The sequence below is a fragment of the Triturus cristatus genome, chromosome 12 (genome assembly GCF_964204655.1).
Source record: "Triturus cristatus chromosome 12, aTriCri1.1, whole genome shotgun sequence".
Taxonomy (NCBI): domain Eukaryota; kingdom Metazoa; phylum Chordata; class Amphibia; order Caudata; family Salamandridae; genus Triturus; species Triturus cristatus.
In genome coordinates, this window is record NC_140595.1 from 719,339,966 (window position 1) to 719,361,630 (window position 21,665).

Genomic DNA, 21,665 nt, shown 5'->3' on the forward strand with positions numbered 1-21,665 from the left:
ACAAAGCAGGATTGCGAAGTCCTTTTAGCAGGCCATGCCCCCTTTGCCCACCACTCTGCAAACGCGCTCCCTGGCATGCTTTCGGATGGGGATTGAAGTCCCCTTTGCTGCTGGGGGGCCTTAGTAAGCCCCACACAGTGGGATTGCTGAGAGGTGGACACAGGCCACACACACTTTCTCCACCACTCTGCAAATGTGCTTCCTGGTGCACTCTTGGTTGGGAGATGAAGTCCCCTTGACTCCCGAGGGTCCCTGGGGGCCAACTAGCTCTCCTGTTACCTCTAGTAAGTGCCACACAGCTGGATTGCTGAGTGGCCAGAGGCACACCCCCTTTTCCCACCACTCTGCAAATTCACCTCCTGGTGCACTGCTGCTAGGGGGATGAAGCCCACCACAGTCCTGTGGTCCTCAGGACACAAAGGGACCTCATCGCTCCACCACCAATGCACCAAGAGGTGTGTTTGCAGAGAGTTATGAGAAGGGGCGTGGCCTTGGACCACCTCTCAGCAGTCCCACTATGTGGGGCTTACTTGAGGTACCTGGGGAGATAGTTGGCCCCCAGGGACCCTCAGTAGCGATGGGGACTTCATCCCCCAACCCAGAGCATACCAGAAGGCACATTTGGAGAGGGGTGCAGGGAGGGGGTGGGGCTTCTGGTGAATTGCCGGTTTCTTTTTTAAAATTTTCTTTTAGGAAGGGGGGCTGTGTAGCCCCACCTCCCATGCATGACCCTTTTGGGCGTCGGGACCCCATCCCCGGGGCTAGGCCTCTCTTTCTTTTTCTTTTTTTTAAAGTGGAGGGGTGCTATGCAGTGCCCCTCCCCAGGGTGATTTTGGCCCCGGGAACCCCATCCCTCGGGGCCAGGCAAAACAATGTTTTATGGAAGGGGAGCCACGTGGAACCCCTTCCCTGGGTCACTTTTAGCCTGGCCTTATTTTTTTTATTTAAAAAGAAAAAAATTAAAAGGGGAGGGGGGCCGAGTGGCCCCCCTCCCGGGCAAGTTTCGGCTCCAGGGACCCCATCCCTCAGGGCATGGCCTCTGTGTTGGGAACCGCGGGGGGAGCACCAATGCCCCTGTGATCCCTGCCAGCTCCCCGCCTCCTGCGGGTACTGGCATTGCTTTTGGGCAAAGGGAGCTGCTGACATGTGGATCTCTTTGCCCAAAAGCAATTCTGCTTTGCTTTATGGAAGCAAGAGCAGTTTTTTCTGCTCTCGCTTACATGAAGCATACTGGAATGTTCTGGGGGTGGGCACCCTGGGACATTGCTGGAGCCGGCCCTGGGGGGTGGCGCTCCCCAGGGCCATGGAGGTTTCCTTGAGGGGACTGCGTGGCCCCCCTCCCAACAGATATAAAGTCCCAGGGAGGTGGTAGTCCCCATGGCTGGGGGTCCTCAATGGACCCCTACATTTACATAATGTGTGCTCCGGGGAGGTGGGGGTGCCTGGGGTAGTTTGGGGGGGCTCAAGCCCCCCACCATAATTTTTAATTCAACCCTTAGGAAGGTGGCAGTCCCTGGGCTGCGGGGGGGGGCCACATGGCCCTCTCGCTTTTATTGTGTATTGCCCCGGGGAGGTGGTGGTCCCCTGGGATGGAGGGGTGCACAGCCCCCCGAATTTGATAAAGCAAGCGCCGGGTGATGGCAGTCCCTGGGGCTGTGGGGGGCTGTGTAGCTCCCCTGCATTTAATAATTATCACCCCGGGGAGGTCGTGATCCCCAGGATGCATGAGGGCAGTAGCCCCCCATGCATTTTGTAAATAAAATAAAGCCCTGAGAAGGTGGGTGTCCTCGGGGCTGCAGGGGGGCCACGTGCCCCCTGCATTTAAATGACTATCACCCCGGGGAGGTGGCGGTACCCGGGGCAGCAGGGGCCCCGCGGCCCCTGCTACAAAAGTAAACATTGCCCCAGTACGTGGCCCACCCGGGGGCTTAAAACAAATGAAGTGCGGGAGCCCACACTTCATTTTTTTAAATCATTTCTGCCGGATTTGCGGACCCTATGCGAATGCTGCAGATTTTTTTTTTTTTATGCTTTTTTGGCCCTCGAGATCCCCTAAGCAGGCCTTGGGGATCAGGGTGTTTCTACCCTGCCCCCTTTTCTTGTTTCTTTACAGTTTTTCTTGTGATTCGGTTTATCCGAGTCACAAGATGGCTGCCAACACTTCCTGGTATGAAGTGTTGGCAGCCAATCAGAGTCAAGCTCATGATCGGGAGGGTTCGCAGATCCACCCCGGTCACCAGATACTAATATTTTTTTATATGTGAATTTCTCAGGAATGACTGAACGTATTTACACCATTTGACAAAAAGAATGCACTCTGGACCAAGAGCTACCTTTTTACCAAATTTAGTGTGATTCCATTCAGCAGTTTGGGCTGTAACTGCGACAAAAGCTTCCTATGGAAATTAACATGGAAAAAACACGTTTTGGGCCCCCCTTTTTTCTCAGCCCCCACTTGACGAATCAGCCCGAAACTTTCAAGACATGAGTTGACCTGAGCCCCCCATTAGTTTCTGAAAATTGCGCAAAGATTCGTCAAACAGCGCCAAAGATAATGGCAAAAGAAAAAATGCTTTTTGAATATAAACAAGGTCGGGACTATGGACTGTCCTGTTCCCTATGCGGGATTATTTGCACAGAGCATGAGGGAATTTGGTTAACGGAAAGAGGCAAGTACTTACTTGTGGAACTTTCCCTGTCCTCTTTCTATGGTTACACTCTTCAGCCAATGAGATTCCTCATAGTGATTTTTAACAAAGCCCTGCGAACATCTACAATTTTGAACACTCAGCGAATATCCGGCATTGATAAAGGCAACCGCCGAAACAAGACTGCCAGTAGCTGATGGTGTAGACATTGTGTTGATTTTAAAGTGCATTCTGGAGGTACTAAACCTGTATTGGGCAACCCAAGCTTGTGTCAGACCCGTTTTTTAGCTAAAGCGGGATCGGTGGTGTATATGTGGCGGAGGTCGGCTCCGCAATCTGGCACGCCCCTCGTTCTGGAGCTCTGCGTATTGCCGGCATACTAGTGGTTTTCGTGCATGAACTGCACAACGCGGCACCCCCCGGCCTGGACTGTGAATGGCAAGGGGGAGAGGGAGCAGATTGAATGCTGAATGGGTTGCCCAGCAACGATAAAAATCCGCCATGATGATCCCGCAAACCAAAAGGAGTAGGCAAAACCAAAGGCACTATTGGGTGCATGAGCGGGTCACTGTACCTGGCTATGGACTGTCCTGTTCCCTATGCAGGATTTTTTGCACAGAGCATGAGGTGCTTTGGTTAAAAGAAAGAGGCAAGTACTTAGTTGTGGAACTTTCCATGTCCTCTTTCTATGGTTACACTCTTCAGCCAATGAGATTCCTCATCATGATTTTTAACAAAGCCCCGCGAACATCTACAATTTTGAACACTCAGCGAATATCCGGCATTGATAAAGGCAACCGACGAAACAGGACTGCCAGTAGCTGATGAAGGTGACATCGCGTTGATTTTAAAGTGCATTCTGGAGGTATTAAACCTGTGTTGGGCAGCCCAAGCATGTGTCAGACCCGTTTTTTAGATAAAGTCGGATTGGTGGTATATATATATATATATATTCACTTAAAAAACCATAGGTTTTACACATGTTATAGTTAGCTGGACATTTCACTCGTAAAAAACCATTGAAATTCCCCCGTTATAGTTAGTTCAGATAACTATAACTCGCGCGCCAGCAATCCACTGCTGATGACGTCACATATTACATCACTCATGACATGGTCAGTGGCATCACTCATGACATCACTGATGACATCATCCTTGTGATAGAGTGGCGGTCGCGCGAGTTATAGTTATCTGAACTAACTATAACAGGGGAATTTCAATGGTTTTTTACGAGTGAAATGTACAGCTAACTATAACATGTGTGAAACCTATGGTTTTTTAAGTCAATTTGCAAGGTTTTTTAAATGCTAATTCCTAACTATAACGTGTGTGAAACCTATGGTTTTTTAAGTGAATTTGTAAGGTTTTTTAAATGCTAAGTTATGTATGTTTTATTATATTTTTCATATATTTTTTTTACAATAAGCTACCTATGTATATAGTTATAGTTTGACTGTATCCTGTAATATGGAATGGCTCGTTTAAAATGTTTTTTTTTTTCTTAAGGTTTTTCACCGTGCGCGCATGGTGCGCGCATGGTGCGCGCACCTTGCGATTTTTTGAAAAAACAATAAAATGTTTTTTTCACCCTTCGGGGTCCTTCAAGGACCCCCTGACAAAGGCTAGGGAGTCAGGAACTCTCTACCCTGCCCCCTTTTCACGTTCTCCACCTTTCTTTTTTACTGTCACACACAAAACACACAAAATGGCGGCCGACACTTCCTGATTTCGACCGATTCGAATGTTGACTGACATGTAACCACCAATCGCGCGCACGTTATGCGCTTATAGATATTCATGTGCTTTTAAATGCAATTTTCTCAGGAACTACTGAACAGATTGACACCATATATGCAAAAGGCACATGCCTGACCTGAGGGCTACCTCTTTGCCAAATTTCAAGTAATTCTGTTCAGCCGTTCGGGCTGTACCTTCAACTAAAGGTCTTATGGGAAAATGCATGGGGAAAACGCGTTTTGGGACCCCCCTTTTTTCTCAGCCCCCGCTAGATGAATCACCCCGAGACTTTCAGGGTAGGAGCTGAGCGGAGCGCCCCATTAGTTTTGAAACTTTCACGAGGATTCGTCAACCGGCGCCAAAGTTATTCAAAATAGAATTTTCAGATTTCCTATGGAAACACGGTCCTAACTATAACTATCTACTGCCGATCGCCAGTAGATTATATATGTATATATATATATATATATATATATATATATATATATATATATATATATATATATATATATGTATCAAAAAATGTCCAAAAGGAACGAGGCCGCACACTACAGAAGGTATCTCAATCCAGAGTTTTATTACGCGTGAAGCTGGCATGTCGTCCGGTATATTTCATAATGCCTGACGCGTTTCGGGCCGCATCAGCCCTTGTTCACAGGCTGCGAAAGGAACCTTGCATCCGCTTCCAAGTCTCCTCCATGACTGCATGAGCTCTGATTTTCAAACCCCGCGGTGAGGCCTCCCAGGTGAGTCAGTTTCTATTGGCATGCTGGGACATGTAGTGTCTTGGAAGCAAACAAAAACATTTCATTTAAACCCTCCAGTGGGTATGCAAGATTCATTCCGAAATTAAAGTAATTTATTTACAAGCCCTCCGGTGGGCCTCCAGATACCCAGTGCCAACTCCCAAACCTTCTGTCGCCGTCTCGGGGCTTTGAACATATATATATATATATATATATATATATATATATATTCTTTTCCAAAGATGCGGCACTCAGGGAGAAGGTTATTCAAGAAATGTGTTTATTAACACGCAGCTCAACCAACGCGTTTCAGCCTACAAGGCTTTGCTCACGGTCAGTGAGTCCTTCTTCTAAGGCACTATTTATACGTCCAATTGGCCTTAATGTGGCATTATGGGCATTGTAGTGCAATGAAATACATGATTGCATTTTTAACACAAAAGGAGTCAAAATTAATACTGTAATTACAGGAAAAGACGCTCTTTGCTGTAATTAGTGAGTAGGGGTATAGTACCCAGCAATTGTCATAATTAATATTTCATATATGAGTATTCAGTATTATTAGTGGCAACAGCGTCATAGTATTGATGTCAACTTAGTATATCTGTATAGTACATTATTAGAAAGAGCAGCAAGAGTATGAAATTTAGGATAGGGTTAAGAAATTAAGAGAGGAGAGAGAGTCAGGAATCGATATGGGATTGAAAATGTCAATATATAGTATTTTTATATAGAAAAGATAAAAAAGATGAAGTGAGATAGAAGAAGAGGGAGATAGGGGGAAAAAAGTAATGCTAGTGTCTTAATTCTCATGGGTAGTAAGTTCATCAATGTTCATTCCAGGTGCACATAAAGTTCTTCATCATTATTCATTCCTCTCGGTGTTTTAGTTTGTAATTTAATGATGTAGCGGGATTCCAGTTGTCGTAGTTTTTTGGTTCTGTTGCCACCTCGTTCATTTGGTATAATGGTGTCAATCCCATAGTAGCACATTGCTCGCCAATTTCCATTTTGGCACACTATCATATGTTTGGCAGTTGCATATGTAATGTCCTTGTTCTTAACAGCGCGGATGTGCTCGAGGATACGCTTTTTTAACGGGCAGATGGTACTTCCTACGTATTTATATCCGCAAGTGCACTCAATGATGTAGATGGTAAATTTAGTATTACAAGTTATACTTTTCCTCAGTGTTATTACATTCCCATTCGGCTCGGTGATATTTTTTACATTTTTGCCAATTTTGCATGTTTTGCATGAATTGCATTTGGTACACCCATTCCGTTGTTCTACCAGCCAGCTTGTTTTTTCTTCTTGCACGAAGTGGCTTTTGACGAGCATGTCCTTTAGGGATTTAGTTTTCCTATATGTCACTGTTGGTTTCACTCCGACTAGTTTGCCAATATCGGGATCTTTGGTAATCAGATGCCAGTGTTTCCTGATCTTACTCATGATAATCCCGCTCTCTTTACTATAAGTAGTAATAAATCTAGGGACTTGTTTGTCGTCTGCAGGTATAGATTTCATTTTAGGTATTAAGGTGTCTGCTCGGGTTTTGTTGTCAATTCTCTTTTTGTTTTTCTTTAGGGTGGACTCTGTGTAGCCTCTCTGTATGAGTCTTTCCATAGATTCACGTATTTTTGCTTCTGCATCTTCTGGTCGCGAACAATTGCGTTTAAGTCGAATGAATTCCCCATAGGGGATACTGTTCAGTAGGGGTTTTGGGTGGAAGCTAGTACCATGTAGGATACTGTTCGTAGCTGTTTCCTTCCTGTAGAGAGTTGAGTGGATCCGGTCGTTTTCGATATAGATCAGAGTATCGAGGAATGGAATCTCTGATCTACTCGTGTTGCATGTGAAGGATAAGCCAATCTCATTGTTTTTCAGTTTTTGAAAATATTTCTGAAAGTCCTCGTCCGTTCCATTCCAAATTAGGAACAGGTCGTCGATGTAACGGACCCATAATATGATCTTATCCAATTCGTCTTGATTATCCGAATCCCAGGCTATGATCTTCTCCCACCACCCCATGGTGATGTTGGCATAGATCACGGAAAAGGAAATGCCCATTGCTGTTCCACACATTTGTTTGAAAAGTTCTTTATTGAAACAGAAGATGTTGTTAGTAAGGCACATTTCAATCATACTAAGTAGCATGTATGTGTGTTTCATTTCAGTAATTTTTCTTTCACCGGGCAGACCAATCGTATCTTCATGCGATTCATTCTATGAAAACATTTCGGAGTATGTAGATTGTTTTCTTGCCCCAATAGCACAGAGCATGAGCTCCTATATCAGAGATACTGGAGACTTCTTACGTATTCTGGATGGCATCTCTTGGAATAAACAATTCCTTCTAATCACCATAGACGTGGTGTCACTCTATACGTCAATACGACATGAGGTGGGCCTGAAAGCATGCACTTATTTCTTGAAACAAAGAAAAATTAACTTGGAAAAGAATAACTTGTAATACTAAATTTACCATCTACATCATTGAGTGCACTTGCGGATATAAATACGTAGGAAGTACCATCTGCCCGTTAAAAAAGCGTATCCTCGAGCACATCCGCGCTGTTAAGAACAAGGACATCACATATGCAACTGCCAAACAAATGATACTGTGCCAAAACGGAAATTGGCGAGCAATGTGCTACTATGGGATTGACACCATTATACCAAATGAACGAGGTGGCAACAGAACCAAAAAACTACGACAACTGGGATCCCGCTACATCATTAAATTACAAACTAAAACACAGAGAGGAATGAATAATGATGAAGAACTTTATGTGCACCTGGAATGAACATTGATGAACTTACTACCCATGAGAATTAAGACACTAGCATTACTTTTTTTCCCCCTATCTCCCTCTTCTTCTATATCACTTCATCTTTTTTATCTTTTCTATATAAAAATACTATATATTGACATTTTCAATCCCATATCGATTCCTGACTCTCTCTCCTCTCTTAATTTCTTAACCCTATCCTAAATTTCATACTCTTGCTGCTCTTTCTAATAATGTACTATACAGATATACTAAGTTGACATCAATACTATGACGCTGTTGCCACTAATAATACTGAATACTCATATATGAAATATTAATTATGACAATTGCTGGGTACTATACCCCTACTCACTAATTACAGCAAAGAGCGTCTTTTCCTGTAATTACAGTATTAATTTTGACTCCTTTTGTGTTAAAAATGCAATCATGTATTTCATTGCACTACAATGCCCATAATGCCACATTAAGGCCAATTGGACGTATAAATAGTGCCATAGAAGAAGGACTCACTGACCGTGAGCAAAGCCTTGTAGGCTGAAACGCGTTGGTTGAGCTGCGTGTTAATAAACACATTTCTTGAATAACCTTCTCCCTGAGTGCCGCATCTTTGGAAAAGAATAAGTTGTTTTGTGGCCAGGATCCGGCCCGTATGCAGAGCACCCGCTGAGAGTGTGCCCCGGAATTTGGATCTCTTTGTTTTGGAATATATATATATATATATTGATTTCCAAAGTCCTTCAAAATGCAAATAATGCAACTGCAGGAACAGACCACTCCGTGACTGCTAAATAAAGTGCTTTTATTCTTCAAAACAGCAGCATGACGCGTTTCTACCGGGGAACCCGGTCTTGATCACATATATATATATATATACATGGAAACACGTGCTGCTTAATAGTTCAATTAGTGCAAGTTAAACCTTGTAGCGCTAGAGGCATTCTTGTGGTCTGACACCCTGTGATGACCTTTGACTACCATTATTTTAATTGACTTTGGAGTGTTATTTTATCCTAGCCTGAATGTACGACGGCCTGCATATGCCTTGTTTCTCTTAAAGGTTTCTTTCTTGTAATCTTGCGGTCTTTCAGTGGGAGCTGTCATGGAGTAGGACAGCCTTGCCAAGAACAGAACGTGTGGGATGTGCATTCGAAAGCATGAGAGAGAGAGTGAGGTGTGGAATGTACTTTTTGGTCTTGAAGTGCAGTGTCATGAGCAGTGGTGCACAAATGTGCACTGTGTTGTACATTGAGAGATGAAGTGTGTAGTGTTATAAGCAGTGGTTCACAAATGTGCATAGTGTTGTACATTGGTAGTATTATTAATTTCTTACTATTGGCTTTGACATGGCCTCATGTCATGCTGAATTCTGACACTGCCTGGCTTGAGCTTTATCTGCGTGCACAGCCACGTTTGCAAGTTGTTTGGGTTAATCATGTTCAAAGATTGTTTTTGTGAGAGATTGTTTAATGTACCCTGGAAGGCTTTTGTGAGCTTCGTCAAGATAAAGGCTTGTACATGCAAGAATGTAGAGGGGACGTAGGAACTCCTTTCTGCCCTGGAATGCTTGCTTGGAAGCTGGCCAGTCCTGGTAAGATTCCTTAGGCGCAGGGAGGAAGATTCTCGAACCTTCTAGTGTGTGTTTTGAGATTATAAAGCTGAGGGTTGTTGCATTTTGTAAAATAAAACCCTTTTCTAACGGTGTTGTTGTGTTTATGTATCCTGCTTCACCGTGTTTTGAGCCACAGTGTGGGAGATTCTGTATTATCTGAAAGGCGAAGCAAGACAAACCTCCATCCTCGTAAACATGAAGGAAAAACTCATTATTTTTTCTTTTAGCAAACTGGCTTCTTAGTAAACGTGCGAATACAAATATCCTAGTCTGCACGGTGAGTATTAAAATGTCAAAATGTTGTGCAGAAAAAGCAACACGATAAAAACTTCTTTTTAAAAAAAAAACAGAATGCAAAGTTCTTGGTTCACCTACTTTAAAAACTTGCCACTCTCCCTCCTCTCCACTGCCTCGAGCCAATACCCTGCTCTGTAGTCCTTGGATTTCGAGCAAGCTGAGATGGACTTCATTCAAAAGTGCCTGCCTCTCAAGCTTACGAGTGTAGTCCTCTTGCAGCGATGACTGGCAACTCTTGTCTCTTCCCACTTTCAACTTGTCACAGTGCCAGGTACAAGGGCTGAACGGTTGGTAAATCACCACTTCGCCATTTAGCAGTCTGCCGTTCTGCACCAGATCACAGGTGGTGCAAGGAAAAGACGCTATCGCTCTGCACCTGAAATATACCACAACCTTCTTTCAATGAAAAAGAGTCATTGCACTCCCGGGAGGGTGGGCCAGTGAACTTTAATTAAACTGTTTTCCTAGAGACGCGATTCAGCATTACTGCCTATCTCAATCTGGAAACATGTGGTGCTTACATATACATTGATATTGATATTGATATAATTATGGAGTTTTAGTTTTTCTTGAGGCTCGCAAGTTATTCACAAATCTGCAGTATGTCACACTGGGCCCAATTCACAAAGGAAAACTGAGATGAAAGTCTAACTTTACAACTTTTGGTACTCACCAAGGGCATTTACGAGTAGTAAAGTTAGACCTTTGTCTCAGTTTACCTTAACGTTTGGTCATTAATTTAACTAAGACAAAGGTCTAGTCTCAGGTAAACTCAAGACCAAAACTTAAGTCTTAAAGTTAGACTTTTGTCTCAATTTACCTTTGTGAATCGGGCCCATTGTTTCTAAATGTTCCTCGGTTCAGATCCAGAAGTTTCTAATTTCTTTCACAATACCTCAAGTTATTACCATGTGTCCCTCTTGAGTCACATTCATATTATATCTCCTCAAACCTGCAGTATCTAAAGTTGTAAATAGTGTCCCTCTCAAATCAGATGCAAGTGCTTCAAATTACTAGCTCTAAGCTGAGAGTGTGTGGTTTGACATATAAATGTATGCACACATTCATTTTTAAGTACAAATGCCTTTAAGTAGCTGATCTTGGGTGTCCATGATTAGGTGACTGTATAAAGGTATACAGAATGTAAAAGTCACCTTGAATTAATGTATTCAATGGTTGAAGTGAGTCAATATATTAATGTATGTGTGTTATGTTGTTGGAGGGAGCTTAATTTGAGTAACAATTGATCAGCCTAATGGATTATAATTACTGACTAATATCCCTTTATATGTAAATATTTTAATAGAATTGTTTTGGAAATCACTAGGCTGGCAGCTTTCAATAAATATTTTGATTACTATGAAAGACCTGTGATGACATTCTGGTATAAAACACAAGCAGTCAATAGTAATTTAAAAGCAAAGTGGCATTTGAGTGCCACTATAGATATGTGGCAATAATTCCATCTCGGGTTAGATGCAAGATTCTGTCACCGAGCTGCAGTTTTTAGGGTGTTAGCAGAGGCCCGACTCAAATTAGATGCAAAAGTATTGGCATATTTTCATGAAGCTGCAATATCTCAATGCATTACTAGAGGTCCCCTCTCACTTCACATTCAAGTGCCTCAAACATCAATCACCAACATGAAGGGGTGTGGTTTCAACGTTGAAATTTGCATATGCACTTTTGGGACTCTAATGACTTATGCTCGTTGTTCATAGGACAAATAAATATGCCAGCGATGACAACATAAATGTCTTGATTGTTATCGAAATAGCTGATGACTCTACTATACATAGAGACTAGCAGTCTCTAGAGAATACACGTCTAAAAAAATGTATTCTTGGTGGACTTTTTTTTTTAGGTCGATAGTTCCCAACCTTTATCAACCTGTGGCTATCTTGACTAATTGGCTATTGGCCATGGCTCACTATTACATTACTTGTTTTGGCGGGGGTGTGGGCCGGAGGGTTGAAAGATGTAAGCCCAGCCTCTGTAGTACATCCATTTTAATCCCTGAAGAAAATTGGGATGAAGGTTTGGAGAATAGTGGGTGCAATGCAAGGGTATGTCTACTCTCTCCTTTCACAATATTTGTGTGCTCTCCGGCCATGTAGTGACTGCATCCGTGTGCTGTTTCTGCACACGCAACCTGGAGCAGGACACATCCAGCCAAAGTCTGCCTGGGGCACTGGGGTGCACAGTTTGGTAACCTCTGCGCTATGCAATGGCTTCTATTCTCATTATGTGCAGGTGATATCCTCCAATTTGTGAAAATCCCAGGTGAGAACCTGGTGCACATAAAAAAGGACGTAATCAGGTTTGGGGAATACTTAGGTATTCAGATCAATTGGAGCAAGTGGAGATTTCCCACTCTACTAGGATGGTGCTACACTTTCCTTTGATTTGGAGGAAAGAGTGAAATATTTGGGTATCGCCATCAATAGAAACAGCTCTTAGAGACAGTTATGGACTGATGACTGAAAGACTTGCCACAAAGGAGAGAGATGGATCCGACTGCCCCTAGCTCTGGGCGGCAGACTCACGCTTGCTGACGTGACAGTACTGCTCAAAGGTCTGTATTTGTTCATGCATATACCCATACCCCAGGTTATCATACATATGCTAGGCTTCGAGCATTGCCGACTAAATTAGCATGGATAGGGAAACGTCTGTGGCTTAGATGGGAGTGGCAACTCAACCCCACGAGGCAGGATTATTTAGTATGACTGATATCAAACAAAAACGTATTTCTTGCACAATCACACAGACAGAGAGAGAGAGAGAGAGCGAGAGAGAGAGGCGAACCTCGGACATTAAGTATTGTGTTATTGTCTAAGTCAGTGTCTAAGATTTAAATTCATTGAAACACACTGGGCTATATGACAGTTGCTAACATGGCAGGAAAAACAAAGGTGTACTCTCTGAAACGCTCATCGCAGATAGTCTTACCTCAATCATGGGATACATCAATAAAGGCTACACTACGCTGGCAACAGCTGCAGATGATGGGGCGAATATTCCCTAATTTTTGTATTTTTTTATAATCAAGCAGTTTCGTGAAACTGGCATGGTCAATGCACATGTCATATTTGCATTCGTCAGGTTCAGACAGGTGGCCTTAGAATTTCAATTACACCTGAAACGTAATGAACATTCAGGCATTAAGACATTTTTTGCTTGAGCACTGAGACACGTCTTGAGGCGTGTGCTCATTCTGGCATCTAGTGGCTACTATAAGAACTGCAGTTTGTGGAATCAATCTAGTTTCACTGCTAAAGAATAACATTGCTAGTGCAGATTATGGATTCTCCTCAGCAACTATGACCGTGGCGCCCCTGGCTGGTTTTGGTAGCACACCAGGGTGCTGTGGCGCACAGTTTGTGAACTACTGTTTTAAGTGTATATATAATCTGCAAGGTCAAAAAGCAGTGACTCAAAATGAAGAATCCAATGGCTGGAGTGGCTGCTCTGTTCACCTTTACTTAGTACTATGGTGAGAGAGAGCATAATTTGAGTGGCATTTTAATAGACCAATGGAGAAAGAGTGTTGATTTAGAGCTCCAATAGATATGTTTTATGCACAAAGTGTTTGGGAAAATATGATACGCAACACTGCACTGCACCTTGTGGAGGAGAGGGGGTTCGATACTGATAAAGGATAACTGTGTTTGGTATGTCTGAAGAAGGTCCTGTAAAGCCAGGGTGCATACCTGGAAATCTGCAATCATTACCAGGAAGTGAAAAGTGGTTGGAGTTGTCTCTTGATGAGAAAAAGGTCCTTAAGCACTGAAAGGATCTCCATCAATGGTCACATCAAGGATATCCTTTAGCTTTTCCAACTTCTGATGAAGTCCTTATGAAGGTCTGAGAAGGGAGCACATCCATATGCACCATGGTAGTGAATGCATTTCCTTTTTTTACCAAGTGCTCCAATGCATATGCAAGGCATTGAGATGCCATGTTTTGCATCAGTAGCTGAGGCGTGCCTGTGTTGTCATGTGTCTGACTTCATACAATTAGACAACTATACCCAACTCATATGTGCTGATATAACTATTTCAGGTATAGACATTCCTACATGTGTGGTACAACCCAAACATATTTCTGCTACATGACTTAGGTAAATTGAACCATAATACCTTTTATCTTTGAATTATGTGCCCATGGGAGTGATCTTGTTAGCTGTTGATCAATGCAGTAGTGTGTTATGATTCCAAGGTAGGCTAGGTTAAACCTTAAAGTGTGTGATAATTAGCCATATGTTGCATTTGCTCTTGAATTGCTGAGTGGTAGGTAAATATTGCAGGATAATATAAAAGTGTCCAATAAGTGATAATCACTATCACTTTATCATGTATATCAAATAATGAAACAAAAACTGTATTGATGGTCCTTTCTTTTTCTTTTTTCATTACTCTCCCACATTCTCCACATTGGGCAGCATGCAGACGGGTGAAGAACAGCAGAGTGCAGGAGAGAAACTCCACCACCTTGCCCCACAAGAATGAAGCAGGAGAAGAGTATGGAGGAGGAATCTTCCTCCTTTGCAGAAGACTCAGTGACCATACAATGATACACATGGTCGTCTAGACGTCACTTGGTTGTGGTTCACAGGACAGTATGCAGTAGTCCTAGATACTAACTGTTAGAAAATGTCCCCATATGAAGGGTCACCAAAAACCATTTTGTCTTCCTCCTCTTCTTTTTCTGACATTCTTTTTCGTGGCTTTAGGACTCTGAGCACTTTACCACTGCTAACCAGTGCTATTTATTTCTTTTTATTTCGTTATTTATTTGAAGAGTTTTATAGAGTGCGAGCAAGACCCGGCAGGGTATCAGAGCGCTATACAATGAACCCGGCTGGTACATGAGTACAAAATAGATAGCTTAACTTCTGCAGTAAAAGAAACAATTGAGACAAAGTAGACATGTAAACAGTTAACAAGATGAAGATTGCATAGTGGACAGGGTATACAGAGCTGTAGTTTAACGCCCATTAGCAAACCTTTGACTTCTTTTTTAAATGCATAGGTCGAGGGGTTCATTCTAATTTCTGGTGGGAAGGCGTTCCAATTCTTGGAGCAAGCCTTGAGAAGGCATGGCTGTAGGTTTTCTTCTTTTTGAACTTTGGTGGTTTCAGCAGTAAAGTGTGTGAACTTCTTAGTCCGTGATTACCACCCGATAACTCAAATTTATTTGCCAGGTAAGCGGGTGTGTTCGGATGGAGCGCTTTGTGCGTTAGGCAGGCTATTTCATACTTGATCCTTGAATCAATGGCGAGCCAGTTGACCTGGAGTAGGTCTGGTGTAATGTGGTCATGCTTTCTTGAGCCGATGATGAGTCTGGCAGCAGAGTTCAGAGTGGCCCATAAAGGGGCCAGTTCAGATTTGGGTAGCCCTGCCAGAGTAGCAATTCCGTAATCTAAACGGGAGATAAATTGGGATTGGACAGCTTGTTTCAGGCCAGGATGCGGCAGAAAAGGTTTGATTTTCCTTAGTGCGCATAATTGGTGATTGGCTCCTCTTGTTGCACTGATATGATCTTGCATATTCAGGCATTTGTCCAGGATTAAGCCGAATGATCTAACGGAGCTCACAACATGAGGGGTGCAATTGAGAGCTGTTAGTTGCTTGAGCCAGTCCTGAATGGGAGCAGTGTGGTTATGGGGGGAAATCAGGAGGAATTCTGTTTTGCATGTGTTTAACATAAGGTGGTTGTGAGCTAACCACTGCTGAGTTTCCAAAAGAGCATGGTTGAGGGTAGGTATGTCATCCGGAGAGGAGGTTTTCATATACAGTTGGGTATCAGCCTTGTACATATGATATTGAATGTCAGATTGTTTCAGAATTTTGGTGAGAGGTTCCAGGTAGAGGTTGAAGAGAGCAGGTGAGAGTGCAGATCCTTGTGGAACTCCAATAGAGACCGGCTTACTGTTGGAAAGGTCATTAATGATTTTAATTTTTTGAGATCTATTTTGAAGGAAAGAGGCAAACCAATTTAGGATTGGACCTGATAAACCCATCCTTGTTTCTAGCATTTTGATTAGTTTGTCGGGTTTGACCGTGTCAAACGCTGAGGAAAGATCCAGCAGAATCATTAGGCAAGGTTTGTTTTGGTCAAGTATTCTTAAGGCATCGTCTACTATGTGTTTTATTGCAGTTTCGGTACTGTGACTAGATCTGAAGCCTGATTGGTGTTGGTCGAGTAGTTGGAAATGCTCAATGTGGTTGCAGAGTTGTGTATCGACATACTTCTCAAGAAGTTTGGACAGAGTCATGATATTGGAGATTGGTCGGAAGTTGTTAGGGTCAGATAAGTCTGTCATAGGTTTCTTTGGGATGGGGTGACTTGCTCGATCTTGAGGCAGTCGGGGATCACTCCTGTGTGAAAGATTCATTTACAATCTTCAACCAAAGAGGGAAAATGGATGAGATAAATTAATTAAAGAGTTTGTTGGGCATAGGATCAAATAAGTAATTTGATGGTTTTAATGTGGTCTTGATGTTGAGTAGCTCAGCATCGTCCAGTAATCTGAAGGTATTCCAAGAAGCATCATTTTCTTGAGTGTGTGCAACAGATTACATCAGAGGACATTCAACCAAGGTGTGCACTTTACTGCTACTTCACAACTACTTGCCAAGCCTTAAACTCCCCTTTTATTACAAATTAGCCCCACCTAAAGTAGTCCCGAGGTATACGTAAGGGCAGTTGTGGTCTAAATGAAAGGTAGGACACTTACTGGTATGTTGTTCATGTCCTGATAGTGATTAACAGCCTATTTAATTATTCACCTATGTGAGGCCTATCCCTCTCATAGGCTAGTATTGGGAATTCCTTAATACTCCTTTAAGCTATAGGTCCTGATCAGAGAGGAGTAGCTTTTTCATGTTTCATATGTTTGGAATGGTAATGGCAAATCCACCTTACTTGTAAAGTTAGATTTGGCATTACTATTTTAGAAATACCCCTTTTAGAAGGTGGACATTTCTCTGTCCAATACACGTCTGGGGTGGGTGACAGCTACACTTTGTGCATTCCCTGTAGACAGCCACAACACAGGAATCATAGGTGTGTCTGAGTACCCATCTACATACATCTGCATTCTGATGGCCTTGCCTGAGTAGGATGGAAGTGAGGGGCTAACACTTCACTTGAATAGGCAGTGTGCTGTTCCCTCAAAAGGACTGATTCTGCCCCACAGATAGCCTGACAGACAACACTGGGTTGAAAGGGCTACTTGTGCACTTCAAAGATCTGCTTTGAAGTCATCCCCACAACAAAGGTACTTTTTAGTATAAGCACTGGGTCTCTGACCCCATAAAATCAGACACTACTGGACTTGTAACTGAAGTTCTGCCAGAAGAGCTGCTGTGTTACTTAAAGGACTCAACTGGACTGCTAATCTGAAAGGCCTGCTTTTCTGTTTGTTGCCCTACTACCTGCAGCTCTCTGACTCTGCTGAAGGAGAACTGGACTCTGCCTTCACTCCAAGTGATCTCCAAGGGCTTGTTGGCTTGCCTCCTGGTGCTTGAGACTCAGGAATGTCAAAGTCTCTACCATGGCTCCTGTGCCTGGCTCACTGGTAGTTGCCCAAATACTTGCAAAATGTATTTTAATGTATCTCCTGTCTGCATGAAGCAGCACCAGTGCATCAACCCGGTTGCGGGAGTAAAATCGGCGCCTCACCACGGAACCACTGTTTTGCCTTCAGAGATCTCTGCATCAGACAGCATATCACTGCCGCTTGGTGAGATCGATGTGTCCCCTCCACTACGTGGCAGAATCCGATGCATACCTCTCAACTCTGGCACCAGTCTTCAGAACTGACGCATCGCCTTTACTGCATGGAGAAGATCGACGCATTCTGCGCAACAGGGCCTCGACATCAAAACATCTCGCTGTTACGTTGTTCAGCAGAGCTTGCGTGGGTCCTGTAGCCAGCTAGCACTCCACCCCAGATGCCCGAACTTTGAATTTGCCCCTGTCCAGAGTGACCTAAAGTAACCCTTTTAGTGCTACTTGCTACAAAGTGCTTTACTGCATTTATTCCTTTAAAATTCAATATCTCAACTTTTATACATTGGATGTTTGTCATTTTGGTCGTGTTTTGTTTACAATATAATAGTCTATTTTTCTAAACCTTTTGTGGAGTATTTTTGTGGTGTATTCATTGTGTTACTGTGTGTGTGTGTTGCACAAATGCTTTGCACATTACCTCTTTAGATGAGCCTGACTGCTCTGTGCCAAGCTGCCAGAGGGTGAGCACAGGTTATATTTTAGTGTGTATCTATCTTACGCTCACTAGCATTGTTGTCCCTTCTTGGATAGGGTGCATACCTCTGCCAACTGGAGACCCAATTTCTAACACTATCACATGCCGGGAGGAGAGCAAGGAATATGGTCCTTCTGGCAAATAAGAGTGGATGTTGCTTGGGGGTCATATTACCTCAACACCTCTGCCAGAGCACACCACAGCCATATCGTTCCTCCATTCACAGCCAGTAACCATCTAAGTGCCCAACACTGCTGAGGTTCCATTTTCCCCTGGTATCCCTGAGCCCACTGATATCCCCCCATTCCATCCCAATCCAATGACTGTCTAAAGCCAGCATAGAAGCTGCTGTGGTAGCTGGAAAGAATCTCATCCGCTGGCCATGTAGATGTTTTTTCTTTATAGGAGCAGTTGTTTGGTGTCCTGCTTGATGTGCAGGCAACCCACCAAAAGGTGATTACCTTACTTCTCTCTCCCAGATAGCCTCCATCTCATCTCCATCTTCACCTATTGTTTTTGTCAATCCCCTCTATCCTACTACTCTTCTGATATATATGTTCCTTTCAGGAACTGCACCAATTGTGACCTTGCTTGCATCGCAGGAGGTGTTGACTTTCAGGGGTTCACCACACACAGATGAGAATTGTTCAGGAGCATTTGCAATAAATGAAGACTGCAACAGTGTCTGAGTTGGTTGATGGCATGTTGTGAGTTGGTTGGTATGGTATTTCTTCTACTGGAACCTGCTGCTTTCTATTCACCCACCTATTTTGTCCCAGCTTCCATAGTAGTCCTCTTTGGTGATCAAATGTCTGCACAGTATTGCAAAATGTATTATGGAACAAAAAATAATTCAACTTTGCAAGATTAACATTGTCACGTGTGTTCATCATCTGTTAAGTCTTATTACCTGCAGTCTCTTTTCCTCAGAAAACAAGACTCTATGATTAATCCTTGTACCTTAAAGAGAGAATCACAATATTACCTTGTGTGCTGTTATGTCCTAATATTTCCCTTATCTAATAGTGTGGTTTTCAAATACCTGTTACATCCAAAATATCCAAGCTGTTAGATGATCAGATCAAGAATACTTAAATGTGGTTTTCAGTTCACATTTACTACTGCGATCTCAAGCAAACTTGTGTCTTCAAAGTTTCATGTAAATATTGTTTGTGTGGTACCTGTACCTTATCAATTATTCAATTAGTAATCTTATAAAGCATGACTACTCACATATGAGGGTCTCAAAGATGCTGGGTGGGGGAGCTTCTGTAGTCCAGAAAGAGAGCCAGGTCTTGAGGCCCTTCCTGAGTAGCGACAACGATGGTGATTGCCTGAGGTGCAGAGGCAGAAATTTCCAGGTCTTCGCAGTAAGCTAGGGCAAGGATCTTCCTCCAGCCGTGATCTTGCAGATCAGTGGGATGGTGGCCAGGGCCAGGTGGGCAGAGCAGAAATGTCTGGTGAGTGTGTAGAAGGAGAGCAATGGTTGAGGTATGCAGGTCTGGCATTGTGAAGGGCTTTGTAGGCGTGCGTGAGAAGCTTGAAGGTGGTTCTTTTGTTGACAGGTAACACATGATGGTCTCTCAGGTGGCCAATGATATGGTTGCAGTTTGATGTTCAGGATGACTCTGGCGGAGGCATTCTGGACAATCTGCGGTTTTTGTTGAGTGTCTGGGTGGTGTTGGCGTAGAGGGCATTGCAGTTGTCGAGTTTGCTGCTGATGAGCTCATGGGTGACTTCTTTTCTTTCTTTTCAAATACTCATCTGTGAACTTACTGCCAAAGGCAGAGAGGAAGTGGAAAGCTCCAAATTGGAATCCAAAAATAAGTTGCCGTGGACAGAGGAACTGTCCATCACACAATCCCAAACAGCCAGTGTAACTAAAATATAGAGGCTTCATTTAAATACTAGCCATGTACGTGAGGCCCACAATCGATAGAGTGGCAGCTAGACCCTTGTCCTATTCGAGAGCCTGCTGCTCTCTAGTGATGGTTTTGTTATTTCAGCTCTACTGTCAGGAAGGATGGCTATTGCTTATGGCATAGAGATCCGAGTGGTGAGGAGTTCACTGCAGGGAAGAAAGGCTGGTTGTCTTCACAGAGTGTCAGCACTGCCTGGTGTAAGGTTTCATATGTGCAAAGAGTGCACAATTCCTGAAGTCTCACATTGTTTGGAGACAATGATGGCCATCTTGGAATATTGGGTATAGCTAGTTTCATGTCCTTAATAGGGGCTTATACTACAATGTTGCTGCAGCCAGGACATTTGTGAATACAGAAAAGTATTCTGAAATTCAAATAAAGTTGAGTAAGTCTCAGATATATTTTGATTGATTGATTAAAGCCACCTCTAAAGAGTGAACAGCTGCTTTCATGTGGCATAAGGGCCAGATCTGTCAACAGTGGAACTGCGGAACCAGGTTTGAGTCTCGGCGTGGCTCAACCTCCTATGATTCTGGGCAATTCACTGAGGGCCATATGTAGGAAGCCCAATACCGGTCGGTAACGGCCGATTTTCGGTAAATATACCGTTACCGACCGGTATTTAGGCTTTTGCTATGTAGGGGGATCATTTCTGGATTCGGTAATTTACCGAATCGGTAAAATTACAGAATCGGTAATTTTACCGATTCGGTAAATACCGAATCCAGAAATGAGATGTAGGGGGAGTGTGTCGTGGGTGTGGGGATTCGTTATTTACCACCAACTGAAAGTTGGTGGTAAATGACGATTAGGTGTAAAAATGCATTTTTGTGCACTGTGAAGTGTGCAATGTGGCAGACATACATGCCCTTAGGGCATGTATGTGCGCCACATGTGCACACATCGACGATTCATGGGTGCAACAGGGTGTCAATGTGACTCCCTGCCACCCATGATACTGCCTCCCCCATTACCGATTCGGTATTTACCGATTCGGTAATGGCAACTGGCTTCCCATTCATTCCTATGGGCCTCCAGACTCTAAAATACCGACACTTACCGATTCGGTATTTTTTTACCTACATTACATTTACCGATTCATGAATACCGAATCGGTAAAATTCGGTATTTAAGAATCAGTAAATGTAATTTACCTACATATGGCCCTTAATCTCCAAAAAATGAATGTGTCCTTGTGTAATGTAACTGATGCTCATGTAAAGCTCTCCAATGCCTTTGGGTCAAGTTTGCACTATATAAAATTGCAGTAAAAATCTGTCTTGGTGCTACAAGGGGCATTTAAGACAACCAGATAACATACACACATACCCCATTGTGAAAGAACATAGTAAATGAACTAAGGAAGATTGCAGAAACAAATTTGCTTCAGGAGTGATGGAGCTCCCTATAAAAGACTTCAGGTAGGTCATTCACTTTGATTTGATTGTTCATGAATGAGAGATGGCATTGAATTCCACATCTTTGCATTGTTAACAACCAATGAGTGATCCCAGTGTCTGACTGTCCTGAATTCAGGGGACTATACTGAAATCCTAGTTCTTGAGAAGTACATACTTGTAGGCCTGGGCGGTGAACTCCGCTCCGCTCGAGGAGTTTGTGGAGTTTTCCGCACTCC

At 43.2% G+C, this 21,665-nt stretch overlaps 1 long non-coding RNA gene across 1 annotated transcript in view; it reads left to right on the forward strand.

Annotated features, from left to right (window-relative positions):
• The window catches only part of LOC146780595 (uncharacterized), a 37,918-nt gene extending 20,088 nt beyond the window's left edge, over positions 1-17,830 (forward strand). The window contains exon 3 of the long non-coding RNA XR_014971926.1: positions 14,277-17,830. This is a non-coding gene — a long non-coding RNA (uncharacterized LOC146780595). The remainder of the gene's footprint in view (positions 1-14,276) is intronic.
• The last annotated feature ends 3,835 nt before the right edge of the window (positions 17,831-21,665 follow it).